At 44.1% G+C, this 20,661-nt stretch overlaps 1 pseudogene; it reads left to right on the top strand.

Moving 5' to 3' along the window:
- Window positions 1-15,414: 15,414 nt before the first annotated feature.
- On the top strand, window positions 15,415-16,749 carry LOC138935355 (uncharacterized; annotated as a pseudogene).
- Window positions 16,750-20,661: the final 3,912 nt, after the last annotated feature.

Here is a 20,661-nt window from a genome sequence, read left to right as displayed (position 1 = left end):
CAATAAAAATTGAAAATTTAATTTTTTGACTGCTGTTGACTATACGATCCGTCTCAATCGGATATTTGAAATTATATTTGTACATTTTGTTCGGCCCATACTTATTTTTTTCAAAACATTATAATCTTTTTCTATTTCTTAGAAAAGAGTAAGAATATCTTTTGCCATTTGATGCAAAATATTTTTATCAGCAATTAACGCGGTATAGCGAATTTCTACTGATTTCTTTCGCTCTTCAAATGACAAAAGTGATTTGTTTATATTCATATCTTCATTTGATTTGTTTGTTTCATTTTCTTTACATTTTATATGTTTCTTGGATTCTGACGATTTGAGACAAACTACCAATAATAGATATATTACAAAACGCGCAGAAAAATGAATTATGTGACATTTCGCGTAGCTATGGCTTAAACAAATCGATCTGTGACTGTTGTTGTTTAAAACGTTTTCGTGGTATTATTGTATTTGAACTTATATTGTCATTATTTGATAATAACGATGCACTTTCTTTATGACATGCAGAATCAGCATGTCTTATAACGTGCGATAAATTGCACGAAAAATTTTTATTACACGTAATACAATGGAATAGACTATCATCAAATGATATTTTACGTATCCAAGATTTAAATCGATCATCATTAAACCAAGCTTCTGAAAAGCTTCGCTTAGATTTCTTTCTTAATGTATCACATATTTCTATATAGAATTGTCAACAACAAGGACTTTAAGATGAAGAATGAAACAAATAAAAATAAATTTGAGATTTATAATTGGGATAGTTCCAACTTCCTGAACACCAAGATTTCACACAAAAGCACTGTTTAGAGAAAGTTATTAAAACGGAAGATAGCAGCGTAAAGAATTCGAGATAAATTTAAATTGATATAATCGATTTATTAATTTTGTGCTCACGTACTACTTATTTAGTCTACGTTTCGACGAGAAAAGAGACGAGAGCCTATTCTACATATTTGAAAATAACGAAAACAACGAAACTGTTCCGAGAGAGCAACAAGAAAAAAATACTTTGTCAGCTGGTTTGGGCATCGAGACGAGCGGACATGACGGGTCGTGCGTCTATTTGTAAACACAAATAGAAATCTAGTCGAGAGAAACAATGAACATATTGGACAATATTTCAGGTAAATATCATTAAAAATAATACCGGATATTGCACCTATAAAGTAGATATGTAAAATATATTATGTTTATAAAAGACTGAATAAAATATGGTACAATAGGTCTCCAGGCAAAGATCCACGTAATAAAAAAATCTAACGCGCCATTAGTGGAACCTCATGGATGGTGTGGAAGTCCACTCACTCTTTGTTCTTATATTATTGTTGTAACGATGCACCCCCATCGTTACCCGGCAAGTAGTCAGCCGGAAGTCTGCCGCCCGACGAACACCAGCCGGGCAGTGGCAGAGGCGCCTAGCGCCCTTTTTAATACTTAAATTATCGCCGTTGCGATAAAACAACCGTACGACCGTTATACGGCCGCCGTTACGCCGTTATACGACAAGCCCGAGCACAGCCGAACGCTGCCGGAAGATCCCGAGCGTCACCCGCCGAAACGCCGCGTCGTTTCGCCCAGGGGAAGCGACGCGTCTACCGTAATTACCCTCCGAAAACAACGCGTCGTTATCCCCACCCGGGGGCGAACGATGCAATTACCAATAGACGCTCGGGTATAAAAAGACAGCGTTTTGGCATCTCATTACCAGAACGATTCCTGAATCCGCTCGAGCAGTACGCTCCGAGATACAATACCAGAACCGATCCCGAAATTCGCAGCAACGACGGAACGTGAGGTTGACGTGTTCGCAGCCTCCGCCGAGCATTGTCGGTTTCCGTGCAGTCTCCGAAATCCTCACGTAAATCCGACCAGCTCGACGAAAGCGGAGTGTTCGCCGCTCTTCTAGATTACAGTCTATTATCCGACCGCTCCAGCCAGCCGGACCGTGGGTTTGCGAGTTCGCTGCCCCGTCGAGCTTTCTCGACTCCGCCGCGCTATCCTCGACTCCGCATACGGAAGCAGGGACGGAGAATTCTCCGCCCGATCGAGGGTATTCGATCTCCGATCGCATTGCCCCTACAACTGGGAATACGCGCATAATCCCGCGACGACGATCAACCACGTTTTACGATACTTGCGAGAATAATCACCGCACCGAAATACCTGTCGCATACTATTCCATTGTATTCCGCGCACCGTCAAAACAAACACGGCCTTGCCGTACACACGCCGATCGACCGCGCCCTGTTTCTTGCGCGTCTCGCGCGCCGTGAAAATAAACACGGTTTTGCCGTACACGCGCCGAACGACCGCACCCCATTTCTTGCGCGTCGCGCGCGCCGTCACAATAAACACGACTGTGCTGTACGAGTATCTTAAGCGGTTCGATATATCGAACCTCGCGCACCGAATAACGAACACGCATTACATCTAACGCGTTGCATCATCCGCCGCGTGCTAACGTCACACAACCTATTGTAAATCGACCATTGCCGAAAGAGGCAAATAAAGACGATACCTTCTAAATCTTTTCGCGTGTCTCACCTTTTCACAAGCCCTGATCCCGACCGAGTTCATCCGTGCGCTCGCGAAAAGTAATCCCGTTACATTGGCGCCCGAACAGTAGGACCGCCCGGGACACATGATTTTTTTTTCTTTTTTCTCTAACGGCGTGGTCGATAACCGAGCGTTATGAAGACCTGGCTATACACGCTCTTGAAAAAGCAACTAATGAATATAGCCACGCAACATGGCATCGAGACGTCCGGCACACTCGATGTCATCCGCAGCCGAATGTGCCAATACGAGGACTCACACCCGGACGAATTTGGGGCCCAAGGCCCGGACGCTCGGAACACGCGGACGCCCCCGCGAATAGAGATCGCGCCGCCGAGCGCACACCGCGACGAAATGCGCGAATTCGAACCATCCGCAACCACGCAAATGCTAGAGCAGCTGCAAAAATGGGGACGTCCATTCGACGGTCGCGACCCCATCGCGTTCCTGGAACGCGTAGACGACCTCCGCGCGGACTACGGGTACTCCGGCGAGCAATTAATGAAGGGGCTGTCCGAGCTTCTACGCAGAGAGGCCGTCGCATGGCGCCAAATAACCGCGAAGACTGGAGGACGTGGGGGGATTTTTGCAACGCCATCCGACGGCGGTATCTGCCCCCACGGTATAACGAAGAGCTCCAGAAACAAATCGCCGAACGAAAACAGAGAGAGAACGAAAAATTCGCGTCGTACGCGGACGAAATGATGACTCTCATACGCCGAGCCGGGGGGTTCACCCGCGACCAGAGACCGTCACGAATTTACACGAATATGCGGCCCGAATATAAGAGGTACGTCAAACGCCGAGACGTGCACGACTTAAACGAATTGTTTGATGACGCCGCGGAGTTCGAGCGGATCGAGCAGGAGCAGCCGAGCCGGAGACCACACGGTGCTACAACACTGACCGTAGCAACCACGTACAACCGGGAGGAGTGCTGCTGGCGTTGCAAACAACGGGAGCACACCCGGTTTCAATGCAGGCAAACCCCACGACGATTCTGCTCGCAGTGCGGGAAGGACGGAATCCTGACCGCCAACTGCCATCCATCGCCGGGAAACGCCAGACGCGCCGGGAGTACTATGACCAAATCCCGGACGCCTAAAACGAAGTAAGATATACACCGCGGCCACACATGACGGCAACCGTGCACGGGCACCCCGTGGAAGCCCTACTAGACTCGGGTTCAGAGGTTTCATTCGTCAATGCCGAAACCATCGAGACGATAAAGAAACTCGGCATCGCACCCAGCGAAGAAGACGGTCAAGTACAGATGGCCGACGGTACCGCCGCCCGGACCCTCGGGAAGGTTCGACTACCGATATACCTGCGAGGACGGACGTACGTCCACGATTTCTAGATCCTACCAACACTCCGCAAGGCCGCATTATTTGGGATCGATCTATGGACCCGCCTGGGGATCGCGATCACACCGCCACAACGACGATGAGCCCGGCACAGCCAGCCGACTTGCAGGAAAACCGGCGGCCTGGCTACACGGACAAAGGAAGAAGAGGACCGCCTGAGTGACTTCCTAAAACACGAACTCCAAAAATTCCAGACGGTCACGGGGCCGACCCCGCTGGTCGAACACCAGATCCGATTAACCCGGACCATACCAATTAAGCAAAGATACCGGCCACGCAATCCAGCCATGCAAACCATCATTGACACGGAAGTCGAAGAGATGGAAAAAGCGGGAGTAATCGAGCCATCTCGAAGTGCATGGAGCTCGCCCGTAGTGGTCGTCCGGAAGAAGGACGGGAAACACCGGTTTTGCATCGATTTTCGGAAGGTCAACGAGGTCACCGAAAAAGATGCCTACCCGCTGCCGCAAGTCACCGCCACCTTGGACAAGCTACGCGGCGCCCGATATCTAACGACGCTCGATTTAAAGAGCGGGTACTGGTAAGTACCCTTGGCACCCGAAAGCCGACCGATCACAGCATTCACCGTACCGGGAAAAGGCTTGATGCAGTTCCGGGTGATGTCTTTCGGGCTGCACTCCGCCCCGGCCACGTTTCAGCGCCTGCTCGACACCGTCATTGGACCCGCGCTCGAATCGAATGTCTTCGTGTATTTAGATGACATTATAATAATCAGCCGCACGTTCGACGAACATTTAGACTTGCTCGCCGAAGTATCCCGCCGCCTCCGACAGGACCGCCTCCGGTTAAACCCCGACAAATGTCGATTTTGCGTCGACAACCTAAAATACCTGGGGCACGTTGTCGATCGTACCGGAATTCACACTGACCCCGACAAGGTCAGCGCAGTCGCGAATTGGACCGAACCCCGCTCAGTGAAGCAAATCCGACAGTTCCTCGGGATGGCGTCATGGTACCGCCGATTCATCAAAAATTTTTCGACGCTAGCCCCTCACGCAATTAACTAAGAAGAACGCCCGCTGGGTATGGGGGGCGGAAGAAGCCGCAGCGTTCCGACAATTAAAACACGCGTTAACCACCGCCGCCGTAGTCGCATGCCCGGATTTTAACCGCCGGTTCTTCCTACAAACGGACGCGAGTACCAGCGGTTTCGAAGCCGTCCTCACGCAATATCATGAGGACGGCCAACGCGTCATCGCCTACGCGAGTCGCACGCTATCCGGCGCCGAAAGAAATTATAGCGCCACGGAGCTCGAATGTCTCACGGTTGTCTGAGGCATACGGAGAATGCGAAATTATCTGGAAGGGTACGTCTTCACCGTCATCACGGACCATCAGTCGTTACGCTGGCTGCAAAAACTAGAAACTCCGACTGGACGACTCGCCCGCTGGCTATTCGAGCTCCAGCAATTTGACTACAAAATCAAATACCGACGAGGAGCGCTAAACCGCGTAGCCGACGCGCTCTCGCGAAAACCGGAAGTAAACACGATCCAACTGATACGTTGCCGCTGGTACAATCGCTTGCTAAACAAAATCCGACGCAACCCTGCCGCGCACCTGGATTACCGAATCACGAACAACGAGCTTTATCGTCACCTCCTCCACAGTTTAAACTTCAAAGAAACATTCGCCGACGAACGGTGGAAGCGGTGCGTGCCCCACGAGCAACGCGGAGAGATCCTCCGGCAGTACCACGATGCCCCCACGGCCGGGCACGGGGGGGTCGCGAAAACCATCGCCCGCATTGCCGAAAATTTGTACTGGCCCGGGATGTTCCGGGAAATCGCTAACTACGTCCGACACTGCGCCAAATGCCTAGCGCATAAATCGCTACAACAAAAACCGGCAGGACATATGCACGCGACAAACGTTAACCGCCCCTGGAAACACGTCACAGTCGACCTAGTAGAACCTCTTCCCCGATCACGCCGAGGGCACGTATGGCTATTAGTTATGCAAGACCGGTTTTCAAAATGGGTAGAACTCTCGCCGCTAAGAAAAGCTACGGCACCAGTCGTAACACGCAAAATCACGGAAAGCGTAATCCTGCGACACGGCCGTCCCGATATCATTATATCAGACAACGGGACGCAATTTAAGTCCGCACCGCTAACAGCAAGACTCAAGGCCTTCAATATCGAGCATCATACCGCACCCTTCCGCAGCCCGCATTGTAACCCTGTAGAGCGCACCAACCGCACGATAAAAACAATAGTGGCGCAATACGTAGACTGCGACCACCGAGAGTGGGACGAACATCTCCCTGCGCTACAATTCGCTTATAACACCGCCAAGCACGACGCCACAGAATACACGCCGGCATATTTACGATCAACGCGGGAAATGGTATCGCCATACACATATCCAGGACCTAAAACCCACTCCCGGCGAAAACAAAAACATTGACACCGACGACAACAACAATACAGAGGATCCGGACGACAATAACATCAATATTGACGAAAACAATGACGAGGAAGGCGAAGACAAAAACGAGGAAAACAATCCCACCACGGATTAAAAGCAAAGAATCCGAGGGAAAGAAAACAATCAGAAAAGATTCCGAGCTCAGAAGCTTTCAAAATGAGTATCGAGAAAGATATTTTGGAGACAATCAACGAGATCCTGGGAGAGCCCGAGCCGCCGTATGGAACAGGCGTGCTGGAAGCACCGCCGATCTCCCGGCCGCCACCACCAAAACGACCGCCGAAAGTCGGCACCGCCATCCAGCGGTCCGACAGGACGAACCAGCGGAAGCTGGCCATGTTGGCCACACCGCCGCCGCTATCCGCCTGCCGCCGTTACCGTTACGCCTATAAACTGATGAGGACGCCAGCCAAGCGACCAAGGTCGCCACCGGGCCAGGATCCAGCACCAGAGGAACGGACGCCGGGGGAAACACCACCCGCCCCCCCATGCCCGAAATCCTGGTCCCGATGGGCCCCGCGTCGCCACCGCCGATCATGGTGGAACTCGAGCCGGGATTGATAGCGCCCATCCCGCATTTTGCGGTTCACGTGTCTCGGCGATATAAGGTCCGGATACCGCAAGGACGATGGATCTTGCGGTTCGACAGCGCCGGAAAATTGCGCTACCGCCGCAAAATAGACGAATAAGCGAGCGAGTGCCTCAAAATTCAGGCACAGTAGGCGGGGGGGGGGGGGTGATGTAACGATGCACCCCCCCATCGTTACCCGGCAAGTAGCCAGTCGGAAGTTTGCCGCCCGGCGAACATCAGCCGGGCAGTGGCAGAGGCGCCTAGCGCCCTTTTTAACACTTAAATTATCGCCGTTGCGATAAAACAACCGTACGACCGTTATACGGCCGCCGTTATGCCGTTATACGACAAGCCCGAGCACAGCCGAACGCTGCCGGAAGATCCCGAGCGTCACCCGCCGAAACGCCGCGTCGTTTCGCCCAGGGGAAGCGACGCGTTTACCGTAATTATCCGCCGAAAACAACGCGTCGTTATCCCCACCCGGGGGCGAACGACGCAATTACCGATAGACGCTCGGGTATAAAAAGACAGCATTTCGGCATCTCATTACCAGAACGATTCCTGAATCCGCTCGAGCAATACGCTCCGAGATACAATACCAGAACCGATCCCGAAATTCGCAGCAACGACGGAACGTGAAGTTGACATGTTCGCAGCCTCCGCCGAGCATTCTCGGTTTCCGTGCAGTCTCCGAAATCCTTACGTAAATCCGACCAACTCGACGAGAGCGGAGTGTTCGCCGCTCTCCTAGATTATGGTCTATTATCCGACCGCTCCAGCCAGCCGGACCGTGGGTTTGCGAGTTCGCTGCCCCGTCGAGCTTTCTCGACTCCGCCGCGCTATCCTCGGCTCCGCATACGGAAGCAGGGACGGAGAGTTCTCCGCCCGATCGAGGGTATTCGATCTCCGATCGCATTCCCCCTACAACTGGGAATACGCGCATAATCCCGTGACGACGATCAACCACGTTTTACGATACTTGCGAGAATAATCACCGCGCCGAAATATCTGTCGCATACTATTCCATTGTATTCCGTGCACCGTCAAAACAAACACGGCCTTGCCGTATACACGCCGACCGACCGCGCCCTATTTCTTGCGCGTCTCGAAGACGTCGTTTCGTACCGCGATGGTTTAATAATAACGCGCTTTGGCCGATCCATGTATCTGTAAGTATAAAAACACATAATATATTTTGTATATTAAGAATGCGCATACACACCTCTATCGTTTATATTTCTACAACATGCGTACATGCACATTAATAATATGTAACGTATATAAATAATTTGCTAGAAACTCTTACAATCGTATGGTAAAAGAATGCATCTCATACTTTTCGTCTATTTTGTGTGTATCATAGTTGCGACATTATAATATAAATTCTTATAACCATTATATAAATTCTTATTGATTTAATATTTTGCACATTCGACACTAAATTGACTAGACATGAATACTAACTGATTTATCCAACGTACATTCATTTATGTTGAAAGAGAGTTCTAATTATCTAATAACAGATACGAATGAGGCTTTTGAGTGACTTTCAATAATTTCTGTTTGAAGATTGAAGTGAATTTATTCCTTTGATATAATATTATATTAAAGGAATAAATATCATACATTATATTATGGTATATTTAGGATTTCCGTTTCCGGTGGGTGAGAAAGAGTATTGTAGAAAGTGTGCAGTGCGAAAGGTGGAGAGAGTGAGGAGATAGGGAAGTGAGTGAGAGAGTGAAAGGTGTGCAAGTGAGGAGTGAGGTGAGGGGAAAGTGGAGAAGTAAGGGTGGAGGTACGGGAGAAGGTGATAGAAGCAAGGAGGCGGAAAAGATAGAGCAGAGCAGAGTAAGGTTAGGAAGAGAGAAAGAGGGTCACGTGGTAGAGAAGTGAAGAACCGGGAGCGTGAGATAGGTAGAGCGGCGACATACGGTGGGGCAGAGAGAAAGGAGTATAGAAGTTAGGTAGAGAGGCGTGCGCAGGGATAGAGACAGAGGCAGAAGAGGAGGGGGAATAAGCACTGACAATAGAGGAGGTAGAGAGGCGACAGAAATAGAGGATTAGATCAGGAAAAATAGCAAGGAAGAAGAGATGGAGGATAAGACAAAAAAGGAATTATTGAAGACCGGGGAGGTGAGAAGGGGGAGCACGGGGAGTTTAGATGAGATGTGGAAAAGAAAAAGGGAAGTGATAGAGAGAGAGGCAGGGGAAAAAGGGGGTGAAGATGTAGGGGAGGGTAGGAAAGGGAAAAGGGTTCAAAGAACACCGGTGAGGGGTTTGGAAGGGGGGGGAGTAGGAGAGATGGAATGGTGGAGGGAAATGAAAGAGGAATGGAAAAAGGAGTTAAAGGAAGGGTTAAAGGGGGTGAAGGAGGAAATGAGGAAGGAAATGCAGGAAGATAGGGAGATGATAGGGAAGATGTTAAGGGGGTACATGAAAGACCTAAGAGAGGAAATAGATGGGATAGTGAGGAGACAGATGGAGGAAATGGATGAGAGAGGGAGGATGGAGAGAGAAGAGATGAAGGGAAGAGTGGAGGTGCTAGAGAATGAATGGCGAGAGATGAAATTTAGAGAAAGGGGGGGAGGGAAGAGGAGGAGAATTAGAGGGGAAAATTAAAGAAATTGAAATAAGGATGGAGATGAAGGAAAGAGAGGAGAGAAGGAGGAATATTGTAGTAAGAGGAGTGAAGGGAGGGGAAAGAGAGGTGAGGGCGAGGGTAGAGGAGGTATTAAAAGAGATAAAAATAGGGGCGAGGGTAGAGGGGGTGAGATGCTTGGGAAGTAAGGACGGGGGAAAAGGGACGGCGATAGTGAAAATAGACGAAGTAGAGAAGAAGAAAGAGATAATGAGAAGGAGAGGAGAAATAAAGGGCAGAGATATAAGATTGGATGATGACTTAACATGGAAGGAAAGAAGGATGAGATGGTTAATAGAGAGTGTGGCAAAGAGAGAGAGAGAAAAAGGTAAGAGAGTATGGGTAGGGTATGGAAAAGTGCAAATAAATGGTATTTGGTGGAAATGGAATGAAGGAAAGGAAGAGTTAAGGGATGGGGAGGGAAGAGGGTGGAAAGATCAGGGGGAAGAATAAGAGTAGGAAAGGACAGGGAGGGAGGAGAGATAGTGGGAGAGGAAGAGGAAGGTGAGGGGGGAAAGAGGAGCATGGGGAGAGGAGAGGAGAGGGAGGGGGAGGAAAAGAGAGGGGGGAAAGGAAGGTATAGGGTGGGTTTTTGGAATGTAGCGGGGCTGAAGAATAAGGATAGAGATTTTTGGGAGGGTCTGAAAGGGTGGGATATTATGATATTATGCGAAACGTGGATGGATAGTAAAAGCTGGGAGAGGATAAGGGGTAAGATGCCGAGGGGATATGTATGGGAAATGCAGTGGGCTGGAAGAAAGAATAAGAAAGGAAGGGCGATGGGGGGAATGATTTTGGGAGTAAGGGTGGGATTAAAGGTGGAGAAGGAATGGGGGAGGAGAAATAAAGAAGGGTTAATGACATGTAAGGTATGGTTAGGGGAATGGTGGAGGATAGTGGGGGTATATGTGAATAGAGATATAGAGAGGAAATTAGAGGAGTTAAAAGAGTGGATGGAAGAAAGAGAGGAAGGAGTGCGAGTGTTGATAGGAGGAGACTTTAATGCAAGAACGTAGGAGGAAGGGGGAGGAGTGGAAGAGGGGAGTGAGGAAGAGGGGGAAGGAAGATGCAGGAACTCGAAAGACAAAAAAGTGAATGGAGAAGGGAAGAGATTGTGTAGGTTCCTGGAAGATCAAGGGTGGTCAATTTTGAATGGGAATGTAAAGGGGGATGTAAAAGGGGAATGGACGTATACAGGGGGAAGGGGGGATTCGGTAATCGACTATGTGGTAGGGGATGAGAGAACGAGGGAAGGAGTAGAGAAAATGATGGTGGAAGCGAGAGTGGACTCGGATCATCATCCGCTCACAGTATGGATAAGGGGGGTGAGTTGGGAGAAAAGCGGAAGGGGAGCAAGAAGCGGGGGCAGAATGAGGAGAGGAGTTTAGACGATGGAGGGTAGAAAGGTGTTTGGGGAAGAGGTTGGGAAAAGGAAGGGAAGGAAGGAAGGAATAGAGGAGGAGTGGGGGGAGTTGAAGGATAGGGTGTTGAGAGCGTTAGAAAAGACGGAAGAGGAAAAGCAACGGAGGAAGGAAAAAGGATGGTGGGATGAGGAATGTAAGGAGGGGAAAGAAGTGGTGAGGAGGGAGCTAAGGAGATGGAGGAGGGAGGGGGGACAGGGGATAAATATAGAGAGGAAAAGAGGAGGTACAGGGTCATATGTGAGGAAAAGAAGAGGAAGGAAGCTGAGAGGTGGGAGAGAGAGGTGAGGGAGGTGAAAACGGAAGGGCAGATTTGGAAGATAATAAATAGAGAAAGAAGGAACAAGAGGGTGAATGAGGGAATAGAAATGGAGGAATGGGATGGTTTTTTTAGAGGGCTCTTGGGGGGAGTGGAGTGGAGGGTAATAAGGGGGATAGGAAGGGAGATGGGGGAGAATGAAGAGGAGGAAATCGGAAGGGAGGAGGTTAGAAAAGTGATAAGGAAGTTGAAGGATGGCAAGGCGGCGGGGGGGGATGGAATACCGAATGAGGTGTGGAAGTATGGAGGAGAGGAGGTGGAGGAGGGGATTTGGGGGGTGTGTAGAAGGATTTGGAAAGGGGAAGAGTGGCCAAGAGAATGGAGGGAGGGGATAATAGTGCCGATACTGAAAAAAGGGGAGGGGGATAGGGTAGAGGAATATAGAGGGGTAACGTTAACTCAGACGGGGTATAAGGTGTATGTAGCGATATTGGCGGAAAGGTTGAGGAATGAGGTGGAACGGAAGCGGTTGATACCGGCAAGTCAGACGAGGTTCAGACAGGGAGTAGGGACGATAGACAACGCATATGTGCTCAATTATTTAATTAATAGGCAGGTGGGAGAGAAAGGAGGCAGAATGATAGCTATGTTTTTGGATTTAAAGGCGGCTTTTGATTCCGTGGATAGAGGGGTGTTAATAGAGGCGATGAGGGCAAAAGGAGTAAGGGAGGGTCTAATTGAGAGGTGTGGGGAGGTTTTGAGGGAGACGGTAAGTAGGGTGAGGGTGGGGGAAAGGGAGGGGGAGAGGTTCTGGACAGTGAGAGGGGTGAGACAGGGTTGCCCGTTGAGTCCATGTTTGTTTACGTTGTTGTTGGCGGACGTGGATGATGAACTGAGGAGGGGAGGGTGGGGTGGGGTCAGGCTGGGGGGAGGGAAGGTGTATACCTTGGCGTATGCGGATGACATAGTGTTGTTGGCGGAGGATGAAGGAGGAATGAAGGGGATGATAGGAAAGTTGGAGAGTTATATGGACAGGAAGGGTTTGGAGGTGAATGTGGCGAAGACTAAAGTAATGAGATGTAGGAAGGGAGGAGGGAGATGGAAGAAAGTAAAATGGTTTTGGAAGGGAAAATTGTTGGAGGAGGTGAGGGAGTTTAAGTATTTGGGATATACGGTGAGGTTGGATGGAAAACAGGATGCGCATGTGAGGGAAAGGGTTAGGAAGGGAGCAGCATTATTAGGTCAGGTGTGGGGGATAGGAAAAAGGAGGTTTGGGGGGGATTGGGGAAAAAGGATTTGGTTGTTTGATAAGCTAGTATGGTCGGTGGTTAGTTATGGGGTGGAGGTGTGGGGTTGGAAGGAAAGGGAGAGGGTGGAAAAATTGCAGGACAGGTATTTGAAGTGGGTGTTAGGAGTGGAAAGGTATACGCCGGGATATATGGTAAGGGAGGAATTGCAGAGGGATTTGTTGAGGGGGAGGGCGGGTAAGAGAGCTTGGAATTTTGAGAAGAAATTGGAGGAGGGTAAGGGGGGAGAGCTGGCTAGGAAGTGTTGGGAGGAGATGAAGGGAAGGATTAGGAGGGGAAAGGAAGGGATAGGATGGGAGGAGGAGATTTATAGAGGAAAGGAAGTGGAAAATGGAGGAGATGGCGAAATTAAGGGGGGAGGAGATGATTGAGAAAGAAAGAAAGTTGCAGAAAGAAGAAAGATGGAAGAGGATATGGGGGTCGGAATATAATAGGTGGTATAAATGGGTAAAAGGGGAAGGAGTGCCGGGGTATTTAAAAAAAGGATGGGGGGAAAGTAGATGGCAAAGGGTAGCAAGATTTAGATTAGGGAATGGGATGAGGGCAGGGAGATACTGGGAGGGGGAGGAGGGAAGGAAATGCAGGGAGTGTGAGAGGGGGTTGGAGTCATGGGAGCACGTTTGGGAGGAATGCACGGATTGGGGGAAGGAGGGTGGGTGGCAGGAAAATGTAGGGATGGTATTAGGGGAGGAGGGGGAGGGGGAGAGATGGATGAGAGAATTGGAAGAAAGAAGGGGGGAAAGGGTGAATGAATGGAAGAGTAGGGGAGTGGATGAGGGAGAATGTGAATAAACGGAAACGGAGATCCATAGGCTAAGCTAGTGTTTAAGACAGCGTAGATGCGTAGTGTGTGTGTGTATTAGGTAGGGTAAGGAGTATAGGTTAAGATTGCGAGATAGATTAAGAGCTTAGTTTTAAGAAAAAGATGTATCGCGTTGTTTTTATTTGTATGTTGTGTATGATGGTTGTTTTGTAACCCCAAGGGGATCAATAAAGAATTATTATTATTATGGTATATTTAGAAGAATTCTAACATTTATGGATAAATTAAAGAAGAAAGCATGTTTTTTCAAGTGGCAAGACACTGTTACCGCATTAAAGTACATTAAAATATATTATTAATATACATAATTATTAATATACAAAGCAAGACGCTGAATGTTCGCAAAAAGATGGTTTTGACAAAGTAATAGTAAGTAAAAAAATGCACGACAATTATGTGAAGAAGTGGAAGAAGAACAAGATGCTTCTATATATATATACATTTACGCAATGTCTGATGTCAATATTATTCTGAAATATATATATTCAAACAACAACATCCTGCAATTGATGAAGAATTGATGAATTATTATTCGACTGCGTATATGCAACATTACATGTGTGAGAATTTTGCAAGTACAAGTTCTTTCTTATATACTGGAATCATAACCCTATACTTCGTTATCTTATGGACAATAACTTATGCAGCAATTTCCACGAGATGAATAATTGATAATGAGGTTTTATATTTACATATATCTTTCCTGTTGCAGGTGCGGGTAAAATATGGTATCTTTTGCAGCACAAATCACAAATTCGTTGAGTGTAACACGCTGTCTTACATCGGTTGAACTTGGAATGACCGGTAAAACGCTACATGTAGGGCGCGTCCCACTTAACGACCGCAATGCTCGCGAGCATCATTTGTCTTTGTTTAACTTTCCGTGAACAACAAAGATGAAATGATACCGTGAGCGTCGTAATCGTTAAATGGAACGCGCCCGTGGCATGTAGCATATCGCGGGACTTAATATCCAATTACAAGTTTCTTTAATATGGCGCCAGAAGAGAGATTGGTAGAGTCATATTATAGAAGCTCATGATTGGATATTGAGTTTCGCAATGTACTACACGTAGCACGTAACGTTTTACTGGTCATTCCGAGTTCAACTGTGAGACAGTGTGTTACACTCGACGAATTTGTGATTTGTGCTGCGAAGATACTACATTTTTCTCGTACCTGCAATAGGAAAGATATGTAAATATGACACCTCATTTAAAATTATCCACTTCGCGGAAATCGCTGCATAAGTTGTCCATAAGATATCGAAATAGGGTTATTAGTCAAGTAAGGAAGAACTTGCGCTTGCAAAATTCTCACACATGTAACGTTACACATATACAGTCGAATAATAATTCCGTATTGCAGGATATTCCTATCTCACCAGTTGCAGGATGTAGTTCTTCGAATGATATCAATATCTCAAAGGATAATATTGATATTAGATGTTGCATAAACATAGAGGATGATACGGCATCTTGCTCTTCTTCCACCTTTTCACATGGTTCTCGTGTATCTTCTTCATTTTTACTACTTCGTCAGAACCATCTTTTAGAGAGCATTTAGCATCTTGCTTTGTTGATAATAATTTAACGCATTCTCAAGGTAACAGTATTTTGTCGGTTTTGACAAAACATACCTGCTTTTCTAATTTGCCCAAAGATGTTAGAACTCTTCTAAATACACCACGACATCGTGTTGTTTTATATAATGTTGAACCAGGCGAATACGTTCACTTTAATCTTGAAACAGAAATTGTTGAAAGTCTCTCGAATGCCTCATTTGTAACTGTTGTTAGAGAATTAGAACTTGATTTTAACACAGATGGATGTACATTAGACAGATCATCTAGTATTCATATTTGGCCGATTCAATGCAGAGTGTCGAATGTGCAAAATATTAAACCAATAGTTGTAGGAATTTATAAAGGTGCACAAAAGCCACATGATCCCAACATTTTTTTTGAAAAATTTGTTGCCGATGTTAGATCAATTATGTCCAACGGAGGTATAAATTTTCATGGCAGTAAAATACCAATAAAATTAAGATGTTTTATAGCTGATGCACCAGTTCGAGCTTTTATTTTAAATCATCGTGGTCATATGTCTGTTCACCCTTGTTCTAAGTGCAAAATTTCTGGTACACAAAGCGAAGGTCGTTACGTCTTTAATGGTGTGAATCATCCTCTTCGCACCGATGAAGAATATTTATTATGCATAGATGAAGATCATCACAAAGAGGGTCCAAGCCCATTATCTGTACTGCCAATGGGAATAGTTTCGCAAGTTCCTTTCGAATATATGCATCTTGTATGCTTAGGTGTTATGAAAAAACTCTTGTCTGCATGGATACATGGCAAATATTCACGAATATCGAAGCTTTCGGGAAGATCTATTTCTAGAATTAGTGATCGTTTAAATATTTAAAAAAAATATTGTCCTACAGAATTTGCAAGACGCCCTAGATCTTTAGATGTATATTCAAAGTATAAAGCAACAGAATTTCGCCAATTTCTTCTCTATATAGGGCCAGTTGTAACGTATGGTATATTGGACGAACAATTTTACAAACACTTTCTACTCTTACATGGTGCTATAAGGGTCTTGGTCTCAACGTGTCCATCGAGAAAACATCTCAAATTTGCAGAACTGGCGTTGCAAAAATTTGTGCTTCGCTGTGTCTCTCTTTATGGTCCAAATTTCAATAACTACAACGTCCATGGTCTTCTTCATTTCACTAATGACGTTAAACGTCTTGGCAATTTAAATTCATTTTCCGCTTTTCCATACGAAAGTAATATGTCGATTTTTAGGAAGTATTGTAGAAAGCCAGATTTACCTCTTCAACAATTTTGCAACAGAATGACAGAAATAAAACATCACTGGCCACGCCAAAATCTCAATAACGAGTCATCTATTCACGTATCAATGCCACGTAATAATGATGAAAATTATCATCATTATTCTAAAATACAATTTAATGGAATATATCTAAGTACTAATATGCAAAACAATTGCTGTATTTTGCTCGATGGATCGATTTGTATCGTCTTAAATATTGTGGCAGACAACTATTCTTATCGTTTGGCTATTAAACGATTTCTAGAAGTAGATAATTTCTATAACATCGGCATGGAATCCTCAGCCTTTCAAATATATAAATGTGGCAACATTACCAGCGAAATCGTTTTTATTAACTTAAATGAGGTGAACGCGAAATGCTACAGGATGCCTTTGTACGAAAATACATCACTGGATGACAGTGACAATGATGAAGATGATATAGAATCATCGAAATACATTGTCGCAACTATGATACACACGGAATAGACGAAAAGTATGAAATGCATTCTTTTACCATACGATTGTAAGAGTTTCTGGCAAATTATTTATATATGTTGCATATTATTAATGTGCATGTATGCATGTTGTAGAAATATAAACGATAAAGGTGTGTATGTGCATTCTTAATATACAAAATATATTATGTGTTTTTATACTTACAGATACATGGATCGGCCAAAGCGCGTTATTATTAAACCATCGCGGTACGAAACGACTTCTTCGGATGAAAGTCCAACAAAGCGGAGGAGAAGCACAACAGTAGCTACCATCGGTTCAGGGACGATCGACGAAGACATCGAAGACATCAACAGAATGCTGAATGAGAATCCTACAACTTTATACAATAATACACACATGGCACACCCACATACAACACAACATACACCACACGCACGCACGCAAATATACAAGCACACACAAACATTTCTTACATAGGGTACATTCCAGAAATACAGACAAACACGACACACGCGCATACTTCACCGATCATACACCAACACCCACATAATACACCTACACAAAGTTTTACACTTACCACAAGTGCTAACAAATCATATTATTCTAATAATACTTTGCCCGAGTTTCAGGAAAGCACAAGATCTCGGCCCATGCAGGAACAGGACACATGCCGTGATAAAAATACTCATCGTGAAAATATAGGATATGGTGTCGGCTATTCACAGGAAACCACGCAAAAGATCACAGAAAAAAGGTACCCTCATATTTATTTGTATGAAAATTTATACAGAAAAATGTGCTTGTCAAAAGTATCTACTTGTAAATATTTATATATAATTACAGGAAAGAAGAGGATCGATTCGATCGCGTGGAGGTCGAGCTGAGGTAAGTATGAAATATACCGTATATTTATTAATATGAGATGTTATTTTCAATATTTAACTTTAATTTTTTTTGTTTCCAGAAGAATGAATGGACTATTACAAAAAATATTAAGATGCGTAGAAGCCAGCCGAACTTCCCATCTCGTCGTTGCAACAAATGGACGCATTTGAAAATATCGATGACAATGGATATTCCAATGTTGTAAGTAAAAACAAAACCTTATTAATTCATAAATACATATATATTATAAATTTTAATTAATCTTAATTTTTTTCAGGTAAATTATTTCCAATACATCGGCGGCTTTCACTTAAAGGAAGCCGTAAATCTATGTTTGAAAGAAGCGTTAACTGATGCACTTACGCGCTCGTTTACTTGGTGGGGTCGAGAAGAAGGACATCGACCTTTATATAACGCTCGTCTAACCTTGGCAATACATGGTATGAATTTTTCCGTTTTTTATTTTAAAAAATATTAATATATTATGTTTTCCTTTTACGTATTTCATGTTTTTTTTTTTTTTTTTTTTTTCAAAAGCTGTATGCAGAAATCGACATTTTCAAAAGCCAACGCGATCCGAATTCCAAGTGCAGATGCGGGAAGCTTTGCGCGTTGCAAAGGAAAGACATCGCAGCAGGATGCGTGGTTCACGCACACGAACAGGCGAGGCGGCAAGGATTAACCGGGATTTGTGGAGCGACGAAAGGATAGAAGGAGAAGACGAAGAAACGAATATATCCGGAACTATTAACGATTAATAGGTATATTATAATAATAACTATTTTATATATTATATATATATATATATTTGTTTGAGATAAAAGTGTCAATATCTGTACATGTACTTGGGTATTCATATTGTTCTTGCCTTAAATTTTTATATTTCAACTTTCAACATAGAATATATATATTCTATGTTGAAAGTTAAAATATTAATTAAAGATAAAAACGATCACATTGTGCAGGTACGTATTGTGACATTGATATTTTTATCTTAATAACTTTCATCTTATTTGAATAATTTATTTGTTTTGTTTTACATTGATTTCATGTACGACTTTCTCCGACGACTTAAAAGGGTCAACTATCAAATGAAGAAGCAAAAACCAAGGATCCAAGGACCATTGAGGAAAGGAAGAGAAAGGAGAAGATGGAGAAGCAAAAAGAGAAAGGAAAGGAGGAGGAGAGAGAGACCAGTGTGGTCTCTGTCTGTGTTGACAGACGAATCGGCACTTTTCAGTGCCATTTTAATCGATAATACATGGAACAACATGTATCGTGTTTGCAATAATATCGGCACTTTTTAGCGCCATTCCTACTGAATTCCCTTTAATTTAAGATTATATTATTTCAAATGTTTAATACTATGATTTTTGTGTGTTTAGGTAAATTTATACCCAAGCGACAAGGAGTGGCAAGGAACAGTTTTCGTGTAGCCAAAAACGATGTCCGGATAAGCATTCAAGATACAAGATGTTAAATATGTAAAATTAAATAATTGTAGTAAAAATCAATTAGTGAGGGATAGTTAATAAAAGATAGTTTTACTATACTATTAAATAGAACTATCCTTTATTAACTATCTCTCATTAATTGATTCCTTATACTGTCCTTTAAATTTTAAGTATGATAAGGCATACACCCACATACTCACTTATACGCGCACACACATACACATACACACACACACACACACAATAATTTTATATATATTATGTAATAATATATATATGAATAAAATATATGTAAAATAATTTATAATCAAATTTCTTTCCTCCATTTACATCCCATTGCTATCGAAAATAAAAGTAAATACATTTCAATATATAGTAATATAAATCAGGGATTATTAAAAGAGCAATGCGCGTCGCGATCATTTAAACAGCTGATTATAAACAGAGTCTACTCGGTTTCTGCTGCCAATCTGCTCTCAGATTATCTATGCAGACTCTGCTCAGTTTCTGCTATCAATCTGCTACCAGGTTATGTGCGCAGGCTCTGCGCGGTTTCTGCTACCAATCTGCTTACATTGCCTGTCAGCAAACTTTGTCGCACATCTGGTAACAATTTGACAACATCGTTTGATAGAGCAGATTCTGTATAAAATTTGTTATTTTTTTGACATCAAAAATTGACTGCAAGCTCTGCTCAGAATCTGTTTGCGCAGGTTTGACTATCTGGGTTGTGAACGAATACGTAAATTTTTTGAAATAATGGCAACATTGTATCTCTTAGATGAAAACAGTACGTTTGCAACTGTAGAATAAATAAAATTTTTGATTCCTATATGTACTGATTTTTTCTAATATTATATTAATTATGTAAAGACCTTGTTTCACATTTAAATAAAGGGTTCTGATGCAGATGGACCTCGTTTCTTGCGTGGAAATTACAAACTTATGTAAAAATTAATATTTTATTTTTCAAACTTTATTTGTTAATAACTTTTTAATAAACAATGACCGCCGATTAAGTTATAAGGAAAAGTTACTCAGGATTATGTCCTTGACAGCATATATCAAGGTCAACGTGATTGGAGCTGGGTCCGTTATGGTAAATAATTACCCTGGTCTATAAGTTGATATTATCATTTTGTATCAATATAAATTTATACACATAATACAATTAAATTTAAACACATTTTTTATATGCAGATTAAGATAAGACAAAATGATCAAGTGATGAGAAAGGTAGAATATTTATAACAAATCAGAGAGGGTATTATATAGGATAATATATGAAAACTTTTAAAGTATGTGAGAGGATTGGACCCGAGCGGAATCGAACGTGGAGTCTCTCGATTATCAGTCTGAATTCTCCAAAAAAATGACTTTGACTATTTTGTAGAGTGTTTGATAGACGGAATGCGAAAGTTATGGCGGAAGGTCTCGAAGATTGCAAATAGCAATGCTGCACATTCTCGAAAAAGTATGAGAGGAAGAAGAAGAAAGCAATGCTTAGTTTAAAATAGTTCTTGCAGAGGCAATCATTTTAAAATTATTGAATATCATACAAAAAAATTTACTTATTTGAAAGAGAACAAAATAAAGACAG

This window comes from Polyergus mexicanus, unplaced genomic scaffold, assembly GCF_030449975.1.
Source record: "Polyergus mexicanus isolate NDT 795.1 unplaced genomic scaffold, iyPolMexi1.0 SCAF_8, whole genome shotgun sequence".
Lineage (NCBI taxonomy): Eukaryota > Metazoa > Arthropoda > Insecta > Hymenoptera > Formicidae > Polyergus > Polyergus mexicanus.
This window is presented reverse-complemented; position numbering and strand designations above follow the sequence as displayed.